We start from the raw sequence: 20429 nt of genomic DNA, 5'->3' as shown, positions 1-20429 counted from the left end.
TTGGCACTGTAGTCTATAAATAGGGCTTACATGTTTAGATTTCATAACAGTTGACACATTGATCAGATTTGTAGTCTCAGTTTTATATCAATATAGTGAAGCTTATGAGTGATTGTGTTGTAACATCTTTATGATATAATTCCGCCATATCGTATCCTATAGTAAATATAAACGAATCAATCCTAATCATTACGTGTTCAGGTACATGATGTTATGCATGATGAGGATCATGTTCTTACAAGTGTATCAGAGCTTATGGCTAATATTTACTATTGATTATAACACATTCAAGGTATATTGATGAAGTTTTGTCGGTCCCGATTGGTCACTCAATCGATCTTTGTCACAACCCACACAGATAGTGTTGACAAGAAGGTTAACGATGAGACTAGATTGGAAAAGAATAATAGTATATTCAAGGCGGAATCAATAACACGCTAAGTTGTTGCTATCAAGGACACACACACTCTTAAACTTAAAATATTTCCAGAAATAGAAAGGTCGATTAAAAACATAAATCATTAGGGTTCAAGAAAGGAATGATTCGATTTTTGGCGGAATATCGGTACCAATATAACAGCCGTCAAATCGTTGTCAATCAATATTCAGGTGTCATTCTTTTTGGGTTTTAACAAGATTATCAAAGCCATATTAACCCATATATATGAAAAACACAGCGGATTAATTTGTTTGAAATATTGTTATATTGATTAATATAAAACCTGTTTTATATGTAAAACTCAAGCCCCAGATTCATATACAAATTACATGCATACCAAAACAACAACCATAGGGGGTTTATGTAATACAACCTTTCATAAAAGCAAAAAGATGAAGGAGATGACGGTATGAACAGCAAGTCTTCAATCGAGAAGAGACTCAAGCTTGTATACCCTTCCAAGCCTTCAACAAACACCTTGTATGCTAGGATTTGTACTTAGATAAACTCCTTCTTTTTCTTGTTCTTGTTCTTCTCTTGGCCGAAAATGGAAGAGAAAGAAAGAGTTTTTGCTTCTTTTGTGTGTGAGAGAGAAAGTAAGTTTGAATAATAACTCATGAACCAACTAGATTCATTGCATGTCATAGCTAATAACAAAAACATAAAGGCAAGAGAGAGAGGGGGAAAATGCCCCCCCCCCCCCCCCACCCCCTTTTGTGTTTTCCCACTCAAAATTTGAAATCTCAAGTCAATATATTATTTTGTTACACCTTGCCATATATGTTAAAATGCATTGTAACATAGCATAGTGTGACATGCCTTCCATATTTTTTATTTAACCAACTTAAATAACAACATGAAATGTCTTCTTTCATAATATAAATTATCCATATAATTTATGATAATTTATTTATTATCCATATAATTTATTTCTAAATATTCCAAGTGTTTGATATTTATTTGTTAGATCATATCTTAAATAAATATCATGGTGTTTGTCTAGCTTGTTATTGGGTATGAACCGACTTGGATCATAACGTATTAGCCACATTAACTCTAATATGTGTCTTGGGCAGACCGATTCCTACAATCTCCGACTTGCACAAGATACATATAAGATTGATGCAAGTAGCAAATACCGCCTAACAACGGTTTACTACCCCTAATACTCATGACGAAGTGCCATTCAATAACATCATCCCCTTCAATTCCCTTACTTAAAATGATTTAGGTGAATCTATCATTTATCATTTTTCCACTAATGTTATGTCAAATCGAAAGTCACAAAATCAACGTTCTTTGTTGATTTAAGTTAGCAGGCTTTAGACCTCTCACTCTCAACGAATAAGTGGTACAAATCCCCAATTGACTATATACGTCTCTCACAATTACCTCGTACCATACCTAATCTTAGCCTTATGTACCGTCATGTTTCAGAGGAGTGAAGAACTAAGTCAAAGAATAATATTTGGTGAATATGAAGACCCAGTATGTATCTCAGGTCAGAGGATACTATGATATTCGCCTTTACTCAAATTTACTTATGACCACAAATCACAAGGATTCCATGCAGTAACATTTGAGGGCGGGTTAGTCCAATATTTATATCCAATAAATATCTATGAACCTTGGTAGAAAACTCTTGCTCTATATTCATACCTTATGAATATCCACCAATCCAAGTTCATAATAGTCTTACTTTCATATTTGTTCCCACAAATATGAACGACTACAGACATTTAGAATAATTAACTTATTCACGGATATAAACATGCTAAAATGGAACATAACTCAAATGTCATAATCATAAACCATAATCATATGAATGAGTCAAAATAACAATTGTTCCGATATCAAAATATAAAATAGATCAAATCCAATCACTAGAATATCGAAGTCTTAAGGCGCAAGTATGACCCTCATGCTTCGGCCTTTCAAGGAGCTTCGTGATTGGATCTGCAATGTTTTGATCGGTGTGAACTTTGAGAATACATATCTTTCCCTTTTCAACTTCATCCCTTATGTAGTTGAATCTCTGCTCAATGTGCCTTGTCTTTTGATGTGCACGAGGTTCCTTGATTTGAATGATCGCACCCTCGTTGTCACAAAAGATCTCTAGAGGGTCCCGAATGGTATGGACCACCCCTTGGTCGGCAATGAACTTTCTTATCCACACAGCTTCTTGAGCTGCCAATGAGGCAGCGATGTATTCCGATTCATTGGTGGATAATGCTACCACATTTTATTTTGCGCTCTTCCAAGAGACAACTCCACCATTCATAACGAAAACATATCCCGATTGTGATCGAGAATCATCTTGATCAATTTGGAAACTCACATCCATATAACCCTTTACAACGAATTCCTCCTCACCAGAGCCATATATTTTCGAAACATATCCTTAGTCCTTCTAAGGTATTTCAATATGCACTTAACCGCCATCCAATGGCTACTTCCCGGATTTTGTTGGTATCGACTTGTCATGCTCAAAGCGCATGACGCATCCGGTCTAGTGCATATCATGGCATACATGATGGATCCTATAGCTAAAGCGTATGGGATTCGTTTCATTTTCTCTTGCTCATCCTTTGAGATTGGACATTGAAATGCACTCAATATCGTTCCTTTTTGAATAGGTACTAAATCTTTGTTAGAGTTCTCCATCTTGAACCTTTTCAATATTTTATCAATGTATGCACTTTGGTTTAAACCTATCAACCGCCTTGATCTATCCCGATAGATCTTCATTCCCAAAATATAGGCGGCTTCACCAAGATCTTTGATGGAAAAACAACTCCCAAGCCAGGCTTTTACACCTTCACCAAGATCGTTGGTGCCATATTTAAAATACGGGCTGCCGAAAGCAATGTGAAACCCCGAAATGATATAGGCAATGTGCTTCTAGCCATCTTAGATAGAACCATATCCAATAAAGTTTGATTCCTCCTGTTGGACACGCCATTACGTTGTGGTGTTCCGGGTGGATTGAGTTGTGAGATGATTCCACAACTCCTAATATTATCTTGAAAAGCATCACTAAGGTATTCACCTCCTCTATCCGAATAAAGTACTTTGATGGTTTTATTGAGTTGATTTTTTATTTCACTTTGAAAGACTTTGAACATTTAAAAGGCTTCATCTTTGTGTCTTAACAAGTACACATACCCATAACGACTATAGTCATCGATAGAGGTAATGAAGTATCTTTCACCATTCTTTGTCATTACCTTAAAAGGACCACATACATCCGAATGTATGATACCTAATAAGTCTTTTGCCCTTTCGATAGTTCCACTAAAGGGTTCCTTAGTCATTGTTGTTGGGTTTTAACAAGATTATCAAAGCCATATAAACCCATTTATATGAATAACACAGCGGATTAATTTGTTTTAAATCTTGTTATATTGGTTAATAAAAAACCCGTTTTATATGTAAAACTCAAGCCCCGGATCCATATACGAATTACATGCATACCAAAACATCAACCATACGGGGTTTATGTAATACAACCTTTCAAGAAGCAAAAATATGAAGGAGATGATGGTATGAACAGCAAGTCTTCAATGGAGAAGAGCCTCAAGCTTGTATACCCTTCCAAGCCTTCAACAAACACCTTGTATGCTAGGATTTGTACTTAGATAACCCCTTCTTGTTCTTGTTCTTCTCTTGGCCAAAAATGGAAGGGAAAGAAAGAGTTTTTGCTTCTTGTGGGTGTGAGAGAGAAAGTAAGTTTGAATAATAACTCCTGAACCAACTAGATTCATTGCATGTCATAGGTAATAACAAAAACCGTAAAGGCAAGAGAGAGGGGGGGGGGGAATGCCCCCCCCCCCCCCCTTATGTTTTCCCACTCAAAATTTAAAATCTCAAGTCAATATATTATTTTGTTTCACCTTGCCATGTATGTTAAAATACATTGTAACATAGCATAGTGTGACATGCCTTCCATATTTGTTATTTAACCAATTTAAATAACAACATGAAATGTCTTCTCTCATAATATAAATTATCCATATAATTTATATATTACACAAGTGCATATATCTAGAAACTCATTTCTAAATATTCTAAGTGTTTTATATTTATTTGTTAGATAATATCTTAAATATATATCATGGTGTTTGTCTAGCTTGTAATTGGGTATGACCCGACTTGGATCATAACATGCTAGCCACATCAACTCTAATATGTGTCTTGGGCATACCGATTCCTACATTCTCAGATCTTTCATAGGCTTGCCTTAAATTATTATATTTATAGGCCTGCCCATATAGCTGTCATTCCTTCTAGAAACCCTAATCATCAATACATATTCAGAAAACATAATACAAAAGATTCTAAGTGTAAAACAGGTCTTCGGGTAGACTTTGAATCTTTTGTCTTCTTCGAGCAGACCTGGTAACCAAAGTGTGTTGGGGAACAGTTCTTCGGGTAGACTTTACTTAGAATATTTTCCTTAGAAAATATTCACCTTGCAGACTTCAATCTTCTTGACTATAGCAAACTTTGCTCCATACGGTCATACGAGCAAACTATTCTTTAAGAATCCCTTCAACTCTTTGTTAAAAGATAACTTATTAAGCAAACCAAAGGGTGCTAGTACACTGTTTGACTTGTGCCGATACCACTGTAGCTTGCTCGGAGTTGAACCTTGCTAGAGAAATTCCTTAAAATATTTCCTGATCAACTTTTTTCAAGCATGCTCGGATTACTGTTTATTAATCAAACCTTGCTAGAACTTCCATAGTACTTGGCTTCATTCGATTGGTTTAGTCAAGGGTTTGCTGGTAAGCAGACTACGCTCGAATTGAAGAAGACCTTTGCTAGACAAAGTAAACCCTGCTTAGATTGACACTTAAGAAGACTTCAAGAAGATAAATTTGCTCGGAGTGCATAATACCTTGCTAGGACAAGTAAAACCTTGTTGTAAGGTCTAAGTGTGCTCGGTATTCATACTTAGCCATATATGAGGATTGTTGAGAAGATTCCAATCTCCTTTTAGTCATATCATGTCAAATCTTTGACCCAAAAATCTCCCTTAGATTGGAACACCTCAGCTATACCAAAACACCCCAATGGTTACATACACTTAGCTAAAACATAGTTTTTCATCTTCTTGAGTTATAGGCTTCTTGTCGTCTGTCAACTCTCACTGATCTTGCCTTTTCCTTGAATATAAACAGTTCATGTTGATGAGGATGATTGATAGGAAGTGTCTAGTTCATTATGTATCTTAGATCCTCATCATGCAGGAAAGTTAGATCTTCACTAGTCTTGATAATACCCAATACAAGTCCATCAGAGTTGCGAAGAATGTAGGAATCATCGTTGTTGTTGTAGTCAATTTAGGTAATCTTACCATTGTTCTGGACTTCATGGTTGGCCTTGTCGTTTGCCTTCTCATGCTGATGCAAGTATTCAGATTGGCAAGTGGATCTTTGTTCTTTACTCTTGAGATATAGCCAAATTCAGCATGTTTTATGTCACTTAATATCTTGGCTCTCTTGTTCTTTACATGCTCTGACAATTTCCACTTCCTTTACTTATTCAACAAATGGAATCCCAACCCTGCTTCACTTCTGAAATACTTAGAGAGCTCATTCTGTTGCCTGCAAGTTTATATCTGTTATGATAGTCATATAATTCCAGAATAGCTATCTTTTCAAGTTGTTCTTTCTTGTACTCAACAAAATCATCTTTAAATATTATTCCCCTCAATTCAAACTGTTCATCACAACTTTCAAAGTTTGGGCCACAGAGTCATAAAATAGCTCCCTTAGAAGGTCCACATCAGAATGTGGCCTCTCTTGTCTTTGTGGTTCTGCTCTTTGTGGCTCAACTCTGGTTGTAGAATCCTGCCCTCTTGAGGTTGAGGGCGTTGATGGAACAACTTTTTTGGGTCTAGTGGCCCTCAACACCAAAAATTTCTTCATGTACATGGAGATCACTATCTCCACCAGCATATTCATCAGTTCTAGAAGATTTTCACCTCCTTATCTGAATAACCTACCAATAATATTCAACACTCTGTCATCCCCAAGCTGACATAGCTGGTACATACCTTACTCCACCAGGTACAGCTACAAAGTTTCTGGGGTTTCCTTCGTAGAACAACTCTTTCAATTGGGCTTTTCCCAGAAGATCAAAAGTAATTTCATTCATACCCTTACTCATCATTATTCCTTTCAAGGTCTAGAGCCTTTCCTCATCCTCCCATGGATCTCTGTATTCAACAGGTTCTTGTTTGACTTGTACAAGGATAGGAGTTTTTGAGGCTACATCTCTTTCCAGATCATCCTTCTCAATTTCAGACAAGCATAGAGCCATTTTCTCTGATCTGCTCATACCTTGAAGTTCACTTAGCCTCCCCCTTGCCTCCATCAATCTGTTCAACAAATCTAACTGCTCAACTTCCTATTTCCTCTTCTTTTCAATCTTTCTCTTCTCACCCAAAATTACAAGTCTTGGTGTTTTAGCAGAAGTTTATGGTTGATCTTTCATGGATAATTGGTTAACCCTTGGTTTTTCAAGATTGCACCACACATGCATGTGGAAATCTGAAAAAAGTAAGTCATTTGAATGAAAAATTTTGTTTGGACAAAACTGGGTTTTTCAGCTTTGGCCGAGAACCCTTGGTTGGAAACCATGGTTCTCGGTCTAGCCGAAAACACCAAACGACCCCGTTCTCGGTTGGCCGAAAACTCATGGTTTTGAACCATGGTTCTCGGTTGGCCGAAAATGCTTTCTCGGTTTGACCGAGAACTCATGGTTGTGAACCATAGTTCTTGGTCTTGGCCGAAAAAATGGTTCTCGGTCTTGGCCGAGAACCTTGGGTTGTCGACTGACCGAAATCTTTGGAACGAAAACTCTGAAGCTTTGGTATTCTGACCGAGACCTCAAAGGGTCAAAGAGGAACCAATCTGATCAAGGGTTGACTTGTTTGTTTGGATGTTAATAACCTAGCCATGATCTTGTGTATATTGAAGTGATATGTTGTGATTTATTCAATTTGGTTGTAATATTCTTCTATTAGGGTTTGTAATCTATTTATTTATTTCAAATTAGTTTGTAATAATAAGAAGAGTAGTTGAATTTCCATTTACTAGAAGAATGTATTAGGATATATTTTGTAAAAAAAGATGCAACTACATTACCATTTTGGTTTTTGGCCTTAATGGACCTAATAGTCCACTATTGGATGTTAGCCCAATTGCCCATGCCCATGAGAGGCCCAAGGAAGCAAGGAGCTTAAGTTGGAGCCCAAATGGAAGCCCAAATAAAGAGAAAGGATCACAACAAGAGGTGAACACTTGAAGCATATGGATGTGGAGTCAAGTGGGAGTTCACCAACTCATACCAAGTCATGCTCGTCCCTTAGGAGAGACCTTATGACACACTTGTTTCGGTCAGCAAGTGTTGTCAATTTAGGTGGCTATGGTTATGAACTTGTGATTGTTATTTATGCTTGTGTGGTTGATTTATGTTTGGTTTTATCATATTTGGATATAGATGTTAATATTTAAAATCAACAACTTGCATAAAATTAATTCCTTTGAAATTATTAAGTAATAAATCGGTTTTATTAACTACTAATGATTCAAAATAAAATGGGTTTTATTAAAAGGAATTTTGAAAATAGGTTTTCAAAAGGTAAATACATTTCAATGCATGCAAATGGAAGTTACATAAATAGTTTTCCAATCTAGAATTTTGAAAACTTAATCTCTTTTAAAACATGTTGAACACCATCCTTTTATACGACACTCGAATCACTTGGGAACTTGATGTGGGATAAAGGTTACCTAACTGCGTTAAGGAAACTTATGAGTTTGAGGTGGATTTGCAAATACTTGTGGGATAAAGATCACCTAACCACTTGTATGTGTGTTTGTGTGTGTAAGTAGGACGACTTGATTTGGAAACCATGTGAATAGGGTCACCGAAGCATGGCGTGCAAAGGTGTTGATGGGATTAAAGATGCCAACTAAACATACGATTTTTAACCGATCCCATAAAGCTAGAAGTTGCAAAGGGTTGCAATTATCAAACGTTGACTACCTTGTTAATTTGCATAGTGGAATAAAGGTCACCTAACTACTATTTGAATGAAACGTTGGGTTCTAGATTTTAATCATTAATTGTCTTGGAGACATTAAAGGTTATTAACAATTAAAATTTGTTAATGATATTGAAGATACTAAAATTGAGCTTTGTTAAATTTATAGATGGCCGCAAACAACCCACCGATCGCAATTATCCCAGATGTGCATAATCTATCACTGAGATTCATTATGGACAAGGATCGTCTGAATTACAACAACTTTATGGATTGGTATTGAAACTTGAGTATTGTTCTCAAGCATGAGATGAAATCCTACATTATGGATGATCTTATTCCCGATGAACCTTATGTTCACGACATGGATGCCTATGCCGATTGGTTAAAATACACTGAGGATTTGGTGCAAGTCTCTTGCCTCATGTTGGGAACAATGATTCCCAAGATCCAAAAGGATTTTGAGAATCATGGGGCATATGACATGATCACCCAGCTTTAGGAAATGTTCCTTACTCAAGCTAGGTTGGAACGCTTCGAAACGGTTCGAGCATTTCATGCATGTCGTATGGAAGAAACCCAATCTGTCTCATCTTATGTACTCAAGATGAAAAGCCACATTGATCGGCTTGAATGGCTTAATTGTCCCGTCTCAAAAGAGTTAGCCACGGATATGATCCTTAATGGCTTAACTAAAAGGTTTGAGACATTCGTTATGAATTATAACATGAACGGATGAGATAAGAGCATTGGTGAGCTTCACGCAGTGCTTAAAGTAGCCGAAGCCGGAATGGGTAAAAAGGTTTTACTCGTTCATGCAATCAATGAAGGAGGTTTGAAGAAGAGGCATCATCCAGAACCCAAGGCAAAGGTTGCCATTTGTAAGGTGCAAGTCAAAGGGAGGTTCAAGGAAAAGGCAAAGGCGTAACCAAAACTGAAGAAGCTAACGGTTAACTCCGAGGATCGGTGCTTTGGTTGTGGAGAGATAGGACATTGGATGAGAAATTTTCCAACCTATCTCAAGGAGTTGAAAGCTAAGAGGGATGCGGGGCAAACCTCAGGTACAACGTTCGTGATCCATATTGATTTTAATATTATTTCTTCTAACACATGGGTATTGGATACCGGATGTGGAGCTCATATATGCAATTCATTGCAGGAGTTCAAAAGAAGAAGTGATTACAAGAAAGAAGATATAAGTCTCTTCATGGGCAATGGAGCAAAGGTTTACGTCAAAGCCCGAGGAGATTATGTTTTAATGCTTCCAAATGGTTTGGAAGTCATTTTGAAAAATATTTTGTATTCTCCTAGTTTGACTAGGAATATTAACTCTGTTTCTTTGTTTAGAAAATTTGGTTATGATTTAAAGTTTGTAAACGATGGTATTTATATTTTCATGAATGATGTCTTTTATTTTAAAGACTGCCGTTTAATGGCATTTATGAATTAGTTCATGATAACACAGCTCTTGATAACTCGTTGTACCAATCTAGCACTAAAAGACTCAAACTATATTTGAGTAAGACTTTTCTTTGGCATTGTCGCTTTGGTTACATAAACAAGGATCACATTCATACACTTCAAAAGAATGGTATTTTGGAATCAAATGATGTTTATTGGTAAAGATGACCTAGGAGCCCTTTAGTGGAACTAATGAAAGGGCAAAAGACTTATTCGGTGTCATACATTCGGATGTATGTGGTCCTTTTAAGACAATGACAAGGAATGGTGAAAGATACTTCATTACCTTTACCGACGATTATAGTTGTTATGGGTATGTGTTCTTGTTAAGACACAAAGATGAAGCCTTTGAAATGTTCAAAGTCTTCCAAAGTGAAGTACAAAATCAACTCAATAAAACAATCAAAGTACTATGTTCCGATAGAGGAAGTGAATACCTCAATGATGCGTTTCTAGATCATCTTAGGAGTTGTGGGATTGTCTCACAACTCACTCCACCCGGAACACCGCAACATAATGGTGTGTCCGAAAGGAGGAATCGAACTCAATTGGATATGGTTCGATCAATGATGGTTAGAAGCATATTACCTCTATCATTTTTGGGTTTCTCATTGATCTCCGCCTCCCGCATTCTAAATATGTCACCAACCAAGAACGTGGATAGGAAGCCTTTTGAAATATGGCATGGAAGGGTTCCATCATTATCATATTTAAAGGTATGGGGTTGTAAGGCTTATGTCAAGAACAACAACCAAAACAAACTTGAAAGCCGATCTACTAAGTGTATCTTTGTATTATATCCCAAAGATTCTATGGGATATTATTTTTACAATCCAAACGTGGAAAAGGTGTTTCTCGCTCGAAAGGCCGAGTTCTTGGAAAGAAGGTTTCTTATGGAAGGAACTAGTAGAACTGTGGAACTCAAGGAGGATCGAGAACCACAAGCCGATACACGTTTGGTTGACACTAGCAATCAACAAGAGGTTGTTGAGAATGATCAAATGGTTGATCAAAACACAAAATACGTTTGCAAATCTGGTAGAATTAGCTCCCCACCCAAAAGATATGGATTTTTCGTGGATGGATGCTATGTGGTAGATTCGGATGAACCCACTACATACCATGATGCAATATCACAATCTGATTGTGATAAATGGCTTGAAGCCATTAACGTTGAGATGCAATCCATACATGACAACCAGGTATGTGACTTGGTTGAACCACCTCTTAATTCCAAACTGGTTGGAAGCAAATGGGTTTTCAAGAAGAAAACTGATATGCATGGAAACTAGGATACTTATAAAGCTAAACTTGTAGCAAAGGGTTTCACTTAAACTCAAGGGGTTGATTATGATGAAACTTTCTCGCCTGTTGCGATGCTAAAGTCCATTAGGATATTGTTTGCCATAGCCGCATATTATGACTATGAGATTTGGCAAATGGATGTCAAAACCGCTTTTCTAAATGGACATCTTGAAGAAGATATCTCTATATAGTTCAGCCCGAAGGTTTTGTCGATCCACAACATCCTAACAAAGTATGCAAGTTAAAGAAATCAATCTCTGGATTGAAACAAGCATCTAGAAGTTGGAATCACCGTTTTGATGATGAAGTTAAGAAATTTGGATTCATCAAAAACACTGATGAAGCTTGTGTGTATAAGAAAGCTAGTGGGAGCATCATTACCATTTTGGTATTATATGTTGTTGACATACTACAATTTGGAAATGACATTCCAACCTTGGAAGGTGTAAAAGCCTGGATTGGAAGTTGTTTTCCATCAAGGATCTTGGTGAAGCCACCTATATTCTGGGAATAAGGATCCATAGGGATAGATCAAGGTGACTGATAGGTTTAAAACAAAGTGCATACATTGACAAAATCTTGAAAAGGTTCAAGATGGACAACTCTATGAAAGGTTTGGTACCTATTTAAATAGGAAGAGTATTGAGTGCATATCAATATCCAAGCTCAACGGATGAGCAAGATAAAATGAATGGAATCCCATATGCATCTGCTATAGGATCCATCATGTATGCCATGATATGCACTAGACCGGATGTGTCATGCGCTTTAAGCATGACAAGTAGACACCAACAAAATCCGGGAACTAGCCATTGGATGGCGGTTAAGAGCATATTGAAATAGCTTAGGAGGAATAAGGGTATGTTCCTAATATATGGCTCTGTTGAGGAGGAACTCATTGTAAAGGGTTACACGGACACGAGTTTCCAAACTGATCAAGATGATTCTCGATCACAGTCGGGATATGTTTTCGTTTTAAATGGTGGAGCTGTCTCTTGGAAGAGCGCAAAACAAGATGTGGTAGCATTGTCCACCACTGAATATAAATACATCGCACCTCTTTGGCAGCTCAAGAAGCTGCATGGATTTGAAAGTTCGTGGCCGATCTAGGGGTAGTCCGTACCATTCAGGACCCCCTAAAAAACTTTTGTGACAACAAGGGTGTACTTGATCAAATCAACGAACCCCGTGCACATCAAAAGACAAGGCACATTGAGCGAAGAGTCAACTACATAAGGGATGAAGTTGAAAAAGATACGTATTCGCAAAGTTCACACTGATCAAAACATTGCGGATCCACTCACGAATCTTCTAGTAAGGCCGAAGCATGAGGGTCATACTTGTGCCTTAGGACTTTGATATTCTAGTGTTGGATTTGATCTATTTTGTATTTTGATATCAGAACAATTGTTATTTTGACTCATTCATATGATTATGGTTTATGATTACGACATTTGAGTTATGTTCCATTTTAGCATGTTTAATTCGTGAATAAGCTAATTATTCTAAACGTCCGTAGTCGATCACATTTGTGGGAACAAATGTAAAAGTAAGACTATTATGAACTTGGATCGGTAGATAGTCATGAGGTTAGAATATAGCAAGGGTTGGCTACCAAGGCTGATATATATATTTATGGGATAAATATTGGACTGACCCGCCCTCAAATTTTACTGCATGGAATCCTTGTGATTTGTGATCATAAGTAAATTTGAGTAAAGGTGAACATCATAGTATCCTCCGACCTGAGATACATGTTGGGTCTTGATATTCACCAAATATTACACTTTGACTTAGTTCTTCGCGGCTCTGAAATATGCCAATACATAAAGCTAAGCTCAAGTATAATACAAGGTGATAGTGAGAGACGTGTGTAGTAAATAAGGGATTTGTCCCTCTTATTCGTTGAGAGTTAAATGTTTAAGGCCTGATAAGTTAAAACAACAGAGAATGATCACTCTGTGTCTCTGGATTTAACATGACATTTATGGCAAAAGGATAAATGATAGTTTCACCTAAGTATTTTCAAGTGAGGGACTTGAAAGGGATGATGTTATTGAATTGCACTTCGTCATACATATTAGGGATAGTAAATCGTTGTTCGGCGGTATTTGCTATTTGCATCAGTCTTCTATGTATCCAAGTCAGGTCATACCCAACAACTTTGCAACACCTCATCATTCAAAGGTGCCAAATATTCAAATCCATATCCATGTCTTATCAAACTCACAATCAGAGTATTACTCCTCTTTAACTTGTTTTACCCATTTCTTTGAAGCAAGTTTTTTCAACGATTCTCCAGCCTCATCAGGCACCATCTGCTTACTTGATTCATCATTTGTAGGTTCGGCAGTGGTCGGAGATTTGATTTTAGTTTGAATTTCATTTGATGGTTGATTGAACTTGAGAATAACAAGTGCTAAGGTGTTGTCTACCTCCTTAGCTTGTTTCAATTTGATCAGCACTTCAATCACCTCCTGCTCAACATTTGCCTCTTGATATATAGTTTTGGCAATGTTTGCTTGTTCAATTAGTGTTTCTTGCTCTGGCAACTCTTCAGCATTCAAGATTTGGGCAATAATTCCCTCTCTATTGTTTCATTTACAATATTGGCATGCCTTTTGGCAGCCTGTTCATTTTCATCTTCTTCCTCAGTCGCAAAAATTATGTGTATCAACAGGCTCATCATCAGACTCAGCTAAGGCTTTTCCCCTTCTCTTTTCTTCCCCTTTCTTTTTCAGACTGAGCTGGGAAATTTTCAATATATGTTGGAATTAATCTGCCCATGACACATATTTGAGTTGATGTGGCTAGTACGTTATGATCCAAGTCGGGTCATACCCAATAACAAGCTAGACAAACACCATGATATTTATTGTTAGATATTATCTAGTTAATAAATATCAAACACTTATAATATTTGGAAAAATGGTTTTCTGAATATTTTGCACTTGTGTGATATGTAAATTATATGGATAATTTATATATTTGAGAGATGTTATTTATTTGGATAAATAACTTGTATGTATTAATTGAAATATAAATTTGTGGGTTTTGAATTGGGTGGGGACCCAAGTGTTCGGCCCCTCCCTCCTCCTCCTCTCTCTCTCTCTCTCTCTTGTTTTATTGTTTACAAGACATGCAAGAGTGTTGGTGGGAAGATCATTATTCTTGAACAACAAAAAAACACACTCTCTCTCACACACACAATACTCTCTCTTTTTTCTTCTCGGCAGAGGTTAAAAATAAGAAGAACAAGAAGAAGGAAAACAAGGAGATTTGCAAGAGTGTAAATCCTAGCATACTTGGTCTTTGTTGAAAGACTTGAACGGGTATACAAGCTTTAGGTCTTCTCATTTGAAGATTCGTCATTCACTCCTTCATCTCCTTCTAATGTCTGGAAATTGAAGGTATGTAACCTAACACCCTATGGTTGTGTGGATAGCATGATATATCGTATATGGATCCTGGATTGGGTTTAACATTAAACGGGTTTTATGTGTATTCGATAAACAAGATTTAAAACTAATTTCCGCTGAGTTTTACATATAAAAGGGTTTATATGGACTTGGTAATCTTGTAAAAACACAACAATATCGTCCATAAGATCTTCCGTCTCCTTATCATGCACAACCTTCTTGGAGCTTTCTTCATTTGTTTCTTGCTCTTTTAGGAACAGTTCCTCATTTGCAGCACCTTCATCTATCACATTAGTCAATACATCAATGGCGATAGCATCAGTAGATATGGTCTCTGTAGTCAATACATTGTCAGTAGTTTGATCATTCTTCTCAGCATCAATCTCCTTCTCTACCTTATTCATCCTCTCCACATCCACAACTTTCTTATTTGAAGTTCTTTCATTAGCATCATAGTCTTGCTCACCAATTTCAGACTTGTCACCCTCAAAACCATCATCATCAGTCATTCTCTCATCACTATCATCAACATCACTATCAGACATATTCAAAATACTCTTCAATCCATCAGCCTCAACATTTATCTCAACATCTATCATCTCCTCTCAACAACAGTGGCAACTAGAATATTCTCCCCTTGTTTGGTACAGCTGAGGTCTTCTCAACCTCACCCTCCAGGGCTTAAATTTTCAATAAAGCTTGGGCCAACTGTTCTTTCACCTCAGCATTCTCCTTCAACACCTCTGCATTCTTATTTTTCAAATTAATGTTTTCAATAATGAAGTCCAGGTTCCTTTGAAATAGATAGATTCCAGAGGGAGGGGTTTGCGGTGGTGAGTTAGAGAATAATTCAAGTAAAAGTTGGAATTGTTTAGTGGTTAGGTTTTGGGTACTGGTTGAGGGTATAAGGTTTTTGGTTTGGGATTGTGGTTGGATTGGGTCAGTAGGTGGGCTTGGGATTTCAAATATGTTATGACTGGTTGAGGGTAAAGGGTTCTGGAATGGGTCATTGTGAATGTAGGTTGGTTGGATTTATCTAAGGTCTGTGAGTGTGTTGGGGATTATATTGCTGTGAGTGGGAAGTTTAGTAAGTGAGTTGGAACTGTTTGTAGAATGTCGGGTTCATGTATGTTATGGCTTGGGTCTTGGATAAAGGTTTGGGTTTGGGTTAAGGGTTGATTTATGGTTTGGTCATTTTGGTCATGGGTTTTAGGTGGGCTTTGGATATGGGTTGTTGGTGTTTGGATGGGTGGGGATTAGTTGATTTGGTCAAGTTGTGGTGGTGGGGAAGGTGGTGTGGCTGGTGGTGTAGGTATAGGTATATTCTCCCTCTTAACTTGTTCATCATGATCAATTCCTCCAACTCTCCCTTCATCTCCATCTCCACCATCATTTCCATCTCCTTCATCATCACTATCTGAATCTCATCCTCCTCATCTTTTTCCTTCTCCTCCTACTCAAAGGTTAACTCTGGTACATGAATAATAGCCGCATCTTGATTTACTAGCCATGGTAATATATAAAATTCAGCATGTGGATTAAAATGGCTTGTGCTTGACAATGTAGCAATCCTCTTGTACCTATTAGGATTCTGGAGCACATGAGTGGTTCCCATCGTGGGCAGATCTTGTAACACATGGTTAAAGATAATTTAGAGGAATCTTGGATAGGCCAAAAATTTCTTTTTATTAGTCTTTCTCAAGATACTAACCATCCCTTCATATATCATTCGCAGAAAGTTGAATGGTAAATCATAGACAACAGCAACTGTTGCGTTTGCCAAGTCCTGACTCATAAGAGTCCATGATCCCTTTTGAGCGGCAAATCCCTGAATAATGTGATGAACTAAAAACCTATACAGGTTTGGGAACATGCAGTTCTGGAATTGTCCTTCTTTGACATTCCTTTGATAACCCATTGTTTGCTGAAAAATCTTCAACAGATGATCAGTTGTGAAGTGAATGCGGTTGTGATCACCATCATTCAATTGTAAGCATGTGCGGATTAATCTTTCAGTGACTCTGATCTCTTGAGTAGCCACGGTAGCCTATAGACGCCTACCATTTGATCATTAATAAGTTCAGTCGAGCGCCAGAAATCTAAAAGATGATTTCTATAAAGTACAGGGCACTCAGTTACTGCCAATCGAGTATTAGATCTTTGGAGCCATCTGATCATGTACACCACCTCCTCATTATCCGGAGTCACTTGTAGTAGAGCACACATATTATGCTTGTGCTCAAAAGGATATGTCTGTTCATCATCTGCCATATCTGTTCTAGCAAAAGCAAAACACATTCAAAGGAAAGATTAGTTATAGTTCATAACTTTGAATAGTTTTAGGTTATAATTTGAAGAAGTAGAGAAAGAATTTCTTTAAGAACCTGAGTTTTGACAAACTAATAACCTACACGAGAAACAGAGAGTTAGTAAAGATGAAGATTAAATGCCCATAGTCACATAATCATTGTCGGAAAATACTTAATTGATGCTTACCGAGTCGGATTGTGTGGGCTGATTAATTAGGGTTTGGATTTTGAGTTAATTGAATTAAGTCGGTTGGGTTTCTAAACGAGAGAAAAAGTGGAAGGAGAGAGAGATGAAAATGTTAAAAATTTCTCTAACTCCCTATTTTATACCTTTTTGAAAATGGGTTTTAAATGATATTTGTCGTTTAGTAAGTAATAGTTTTCAAACATTCATAATATCTTAAGTAAATATCTTCCCATGTAAAACCTTGCTCGACAAAGCATATTATATAAACCCTACTCGGAAAAGGTTTGTTCATTAAATCTTGCTTGGTAACTTTCACTTATAAAAGCTTGCTCGTTTCAGAAAGTTCAGAATATTATAAAGATAGAGAGAGTCCAAGTAAATATATTGAAGGAATCTTACTTGAAATACAAGATTGCTCGAGAAATAAATCACAAGACAAATAATCAAGTATTGAACATCTAATAGGAAACCATGCTAGGAATCAACAAAGAATCCTAAACTAATGACTTAGACATATTTCTAATTGTCAATCTTGCTCGAATATCTGACCTTTTCAAACCTTACCTGAAAACACATAAACATGTAGCAAATAATCATTCAAGTAAATTCTTATACATAGTGTGATCGAGACGTGCTAGAGATGATCTCTAAACACAAAGTACTCGAAACACAAAAGTTAACTTCACCAAGTATATTTGAAACATATAGTGTGCTTGAAACCTAAAGTGTGCTCGGAAAAAAAAGTTTGCCCGAAGCACTTGTAAGTTTCTGACTTATCATTCAAATCACAAGTTGTGCTAGGTTTGATCAAATTGCATCACAAACATAAGATATGCTAGACGACAGCTCTATCAAAGTATACTTGACAAATTCATGAATAAATAATTTAAGCACAGTAAATCATCAAGCTTGCTAGGATGAGATAAACAATCACATGAAACACCTAAGTGTGCTAGAAAGTTCATAAATCTTCAAAGCTTGGTAGTAGTAACAAATTCAATCACAAAGGCTTGGTAGAATGACCTAAACAACCTATAAAATAGTTAAGTTTGCAAGAATGTTCAGAAATCAATAAAGCTTGTAGTGAACAGTGTAATCAAACATATCAAATAGCTTGATAGAAACAAAACGATAGAGTATGCTAGAAAGTATAAACTATATAAAAGCTTGCTAGTGACAACATATTCAGTCATTAATCTTGCTCGAAAGAGTTAAACTTCAAAGATAACAGCAAAGTGTACTCGAAAGTTTGTAAAAACATCAAAGCATGGTCGAAGAAGATAAACTTAGACAAAGTCATCTAAGTTTGCTCGAAAAGGTTAAGAATCATTAAACCGTACTCGAAATAATATATTCGAACCTTTTGAAGGTAAAATGCAACTCTTTTTGTGTTAACCCAAATGTCAAATATTTTTATCATTATTGATCATTGTTTAAGAGTCAATGGTGCATTAGGAGATCAGATTTCAGTTATCTTTCCTTTCAAATCATTTTTTTTCCTATTAAGAAAAGATCTCAACATGGAATCATATTGACTAAGTTGCTTCTCAATACTTCATTCTTGGTATTATTGTGATAGTTTAGATAGGTTAACAGCAGGTCTAGACTTAGCATGAATTTCATTTCTTTGGTGATATGGTTAAGGTTCATTTAAGATGCATAATACTAAATGGATAACACATATTTATTTCCGATGCTCCATATCTATTCTCAAGGCTTATTGGCTTTCTCCAGATCACCCCGAGTTGACTCCGACCCCCTGATAGTTGGTCAAAAATTTTAATGAAAGAACATATAAATATTTGATTTTTCTTTTCAAACTTGCAAACATATGTGAGGTTGAACGTTGGACTTACAGTTTAAATTAACATACCTTTCATTCAGGATGTTAAGTAACTTATATTATTGCCTCCACCCCTTTATTTCTGTTACTAACCATCATGTTTGTATTTTTCTTAAAAGTTTGTGAACATTTATCAACTTTTGGTTGAATAAATATATAAAGTAATTTTTTTCACATTTATTCTTTGTCATTCTCAAATAAATACGTCATTTTGGGGACCAAATACCAACGGGTTCGTGTATGACTGGATATTCACTTTTCCGCCTATCAGTCGGAAAGATGTATATTGGAACATGCATAGACAACAATGTAACTCCACATTAAGCTTAGCAGTTTCTTTATGTTAATATCACCTTAGATTTTACACATCATGAGAAAGCAACCATGCATGTTAATGACTGTACTAAGTGTCTTTTTAGCCTATTAAATTCATATTATTGGACATATAGTCAATGTACTATCATTTCCAATAAGGTTGGATCAATTTTCATTGAAAACCCCTTTTAAGCTTCATTAAAGCTTTGAAATGAATAATCTTATCATATCTCTACACCATTAATCAACTTGCTCTATGTTTGTCAAAAATGTTTTAGGCAAAATTCAATTGAAAATTTCATTTAAGCATGCAAGTTTGACACAAAAACATGTTTTGACTCTAACAAAAAGTAACATATTCAAATCTTGATTATGACATTATCAAAACAAGTAGAATTCACACAAATGCATAGTCTAACAAATCCTAACAACATCATATCATATAAAACATATTCAGCAAGTATCATAATCCTAACACCTACAAATATATCAATTCAAAATACTTATAAGAATATCACACATGTTAACTGATAGAATAACATAAGTATCATAGATACCTAAGTTGTATAAACAATCAACTTAGCGCACATTAGTTAACATCAAGATCATAGATTCACACACAAATTACTGATCATCAACCTAAGCATCAAATATACCTAAGTTGTATAGATAGTCAATTTAGCATACATCTGTGAATCAAACAGTAACATATTCAAACATACATAACAATCACTTAGACCCTTTATTTAGATAGTCAATTAGCACATAAAGGCACACATCATTAAGCAGACCTCATCTGAGTTGATCATTCCCAAGGCTTTCAAAAGAAAGTTGAAACTGGTTTTATCAAGTGGTTTTGTGAATAGGTCAGCCAAATTATCACTTGTATCAACTCTTTTCATCTCAATTAGACCTTTTTCAATACAATCCCTAACGAAATGATGTCTGATTTCAATGTGCTTGGTCTTAGAGTGTTGTACTGGATTCTTAACAATGAAAAATGCAATTATCAATGAAAATAGGAGTGTTCAAGAAATTCGGACCATAATCCAGCATTTGATTCTGAATCCATAGAATTAGTGCACAGCTGGCAGC

At 36.3% G+C, this 20429-nt stretch overlaps 1 protein-coding gene across 1 annotated transcript in view; it reads left to right on the top strand.

Annotated features, from left to right (window-relative positions):
* Positions 1 to 308: 308 nt before the first annotated feature.
* Positions 309 to 20429, top strand: part of LOC143565286 (uncharacterized) — a 240064-nt gene continuing 219943 nt past the window's right edge. The window contains exon 1 of the mRNA XM_077052297.1: positions 309 to 324. The gene's annotated coding sequence lies outside the window, so the exon portion shown is untranslated. The remainder of the gene's footprint in view (positions 325 to 20429) is intronic.

Source organism: Bidens hawaiensis, unplaced genomic scaffold, assembly GCF_021521415.1.
Source record: "Bidens hawaiensis isolate Kalapana, Puna unplaced genomic scaffold, B.hawaiensis_p1.1 tig00022312_1, whole genome shotgun sequence".
In the NCBI taxonomy this organism is placed as follows: domain Eukaryota; kingdom Viridiplantae; phylum Streptophyta; class Magnoliopsida; order Asterales; family Asteraceae; genus Bidens; species Bidens hawaiensis.
This window is presented reverse-complemented; position numbering and strand designations above follow the sequence as displayed.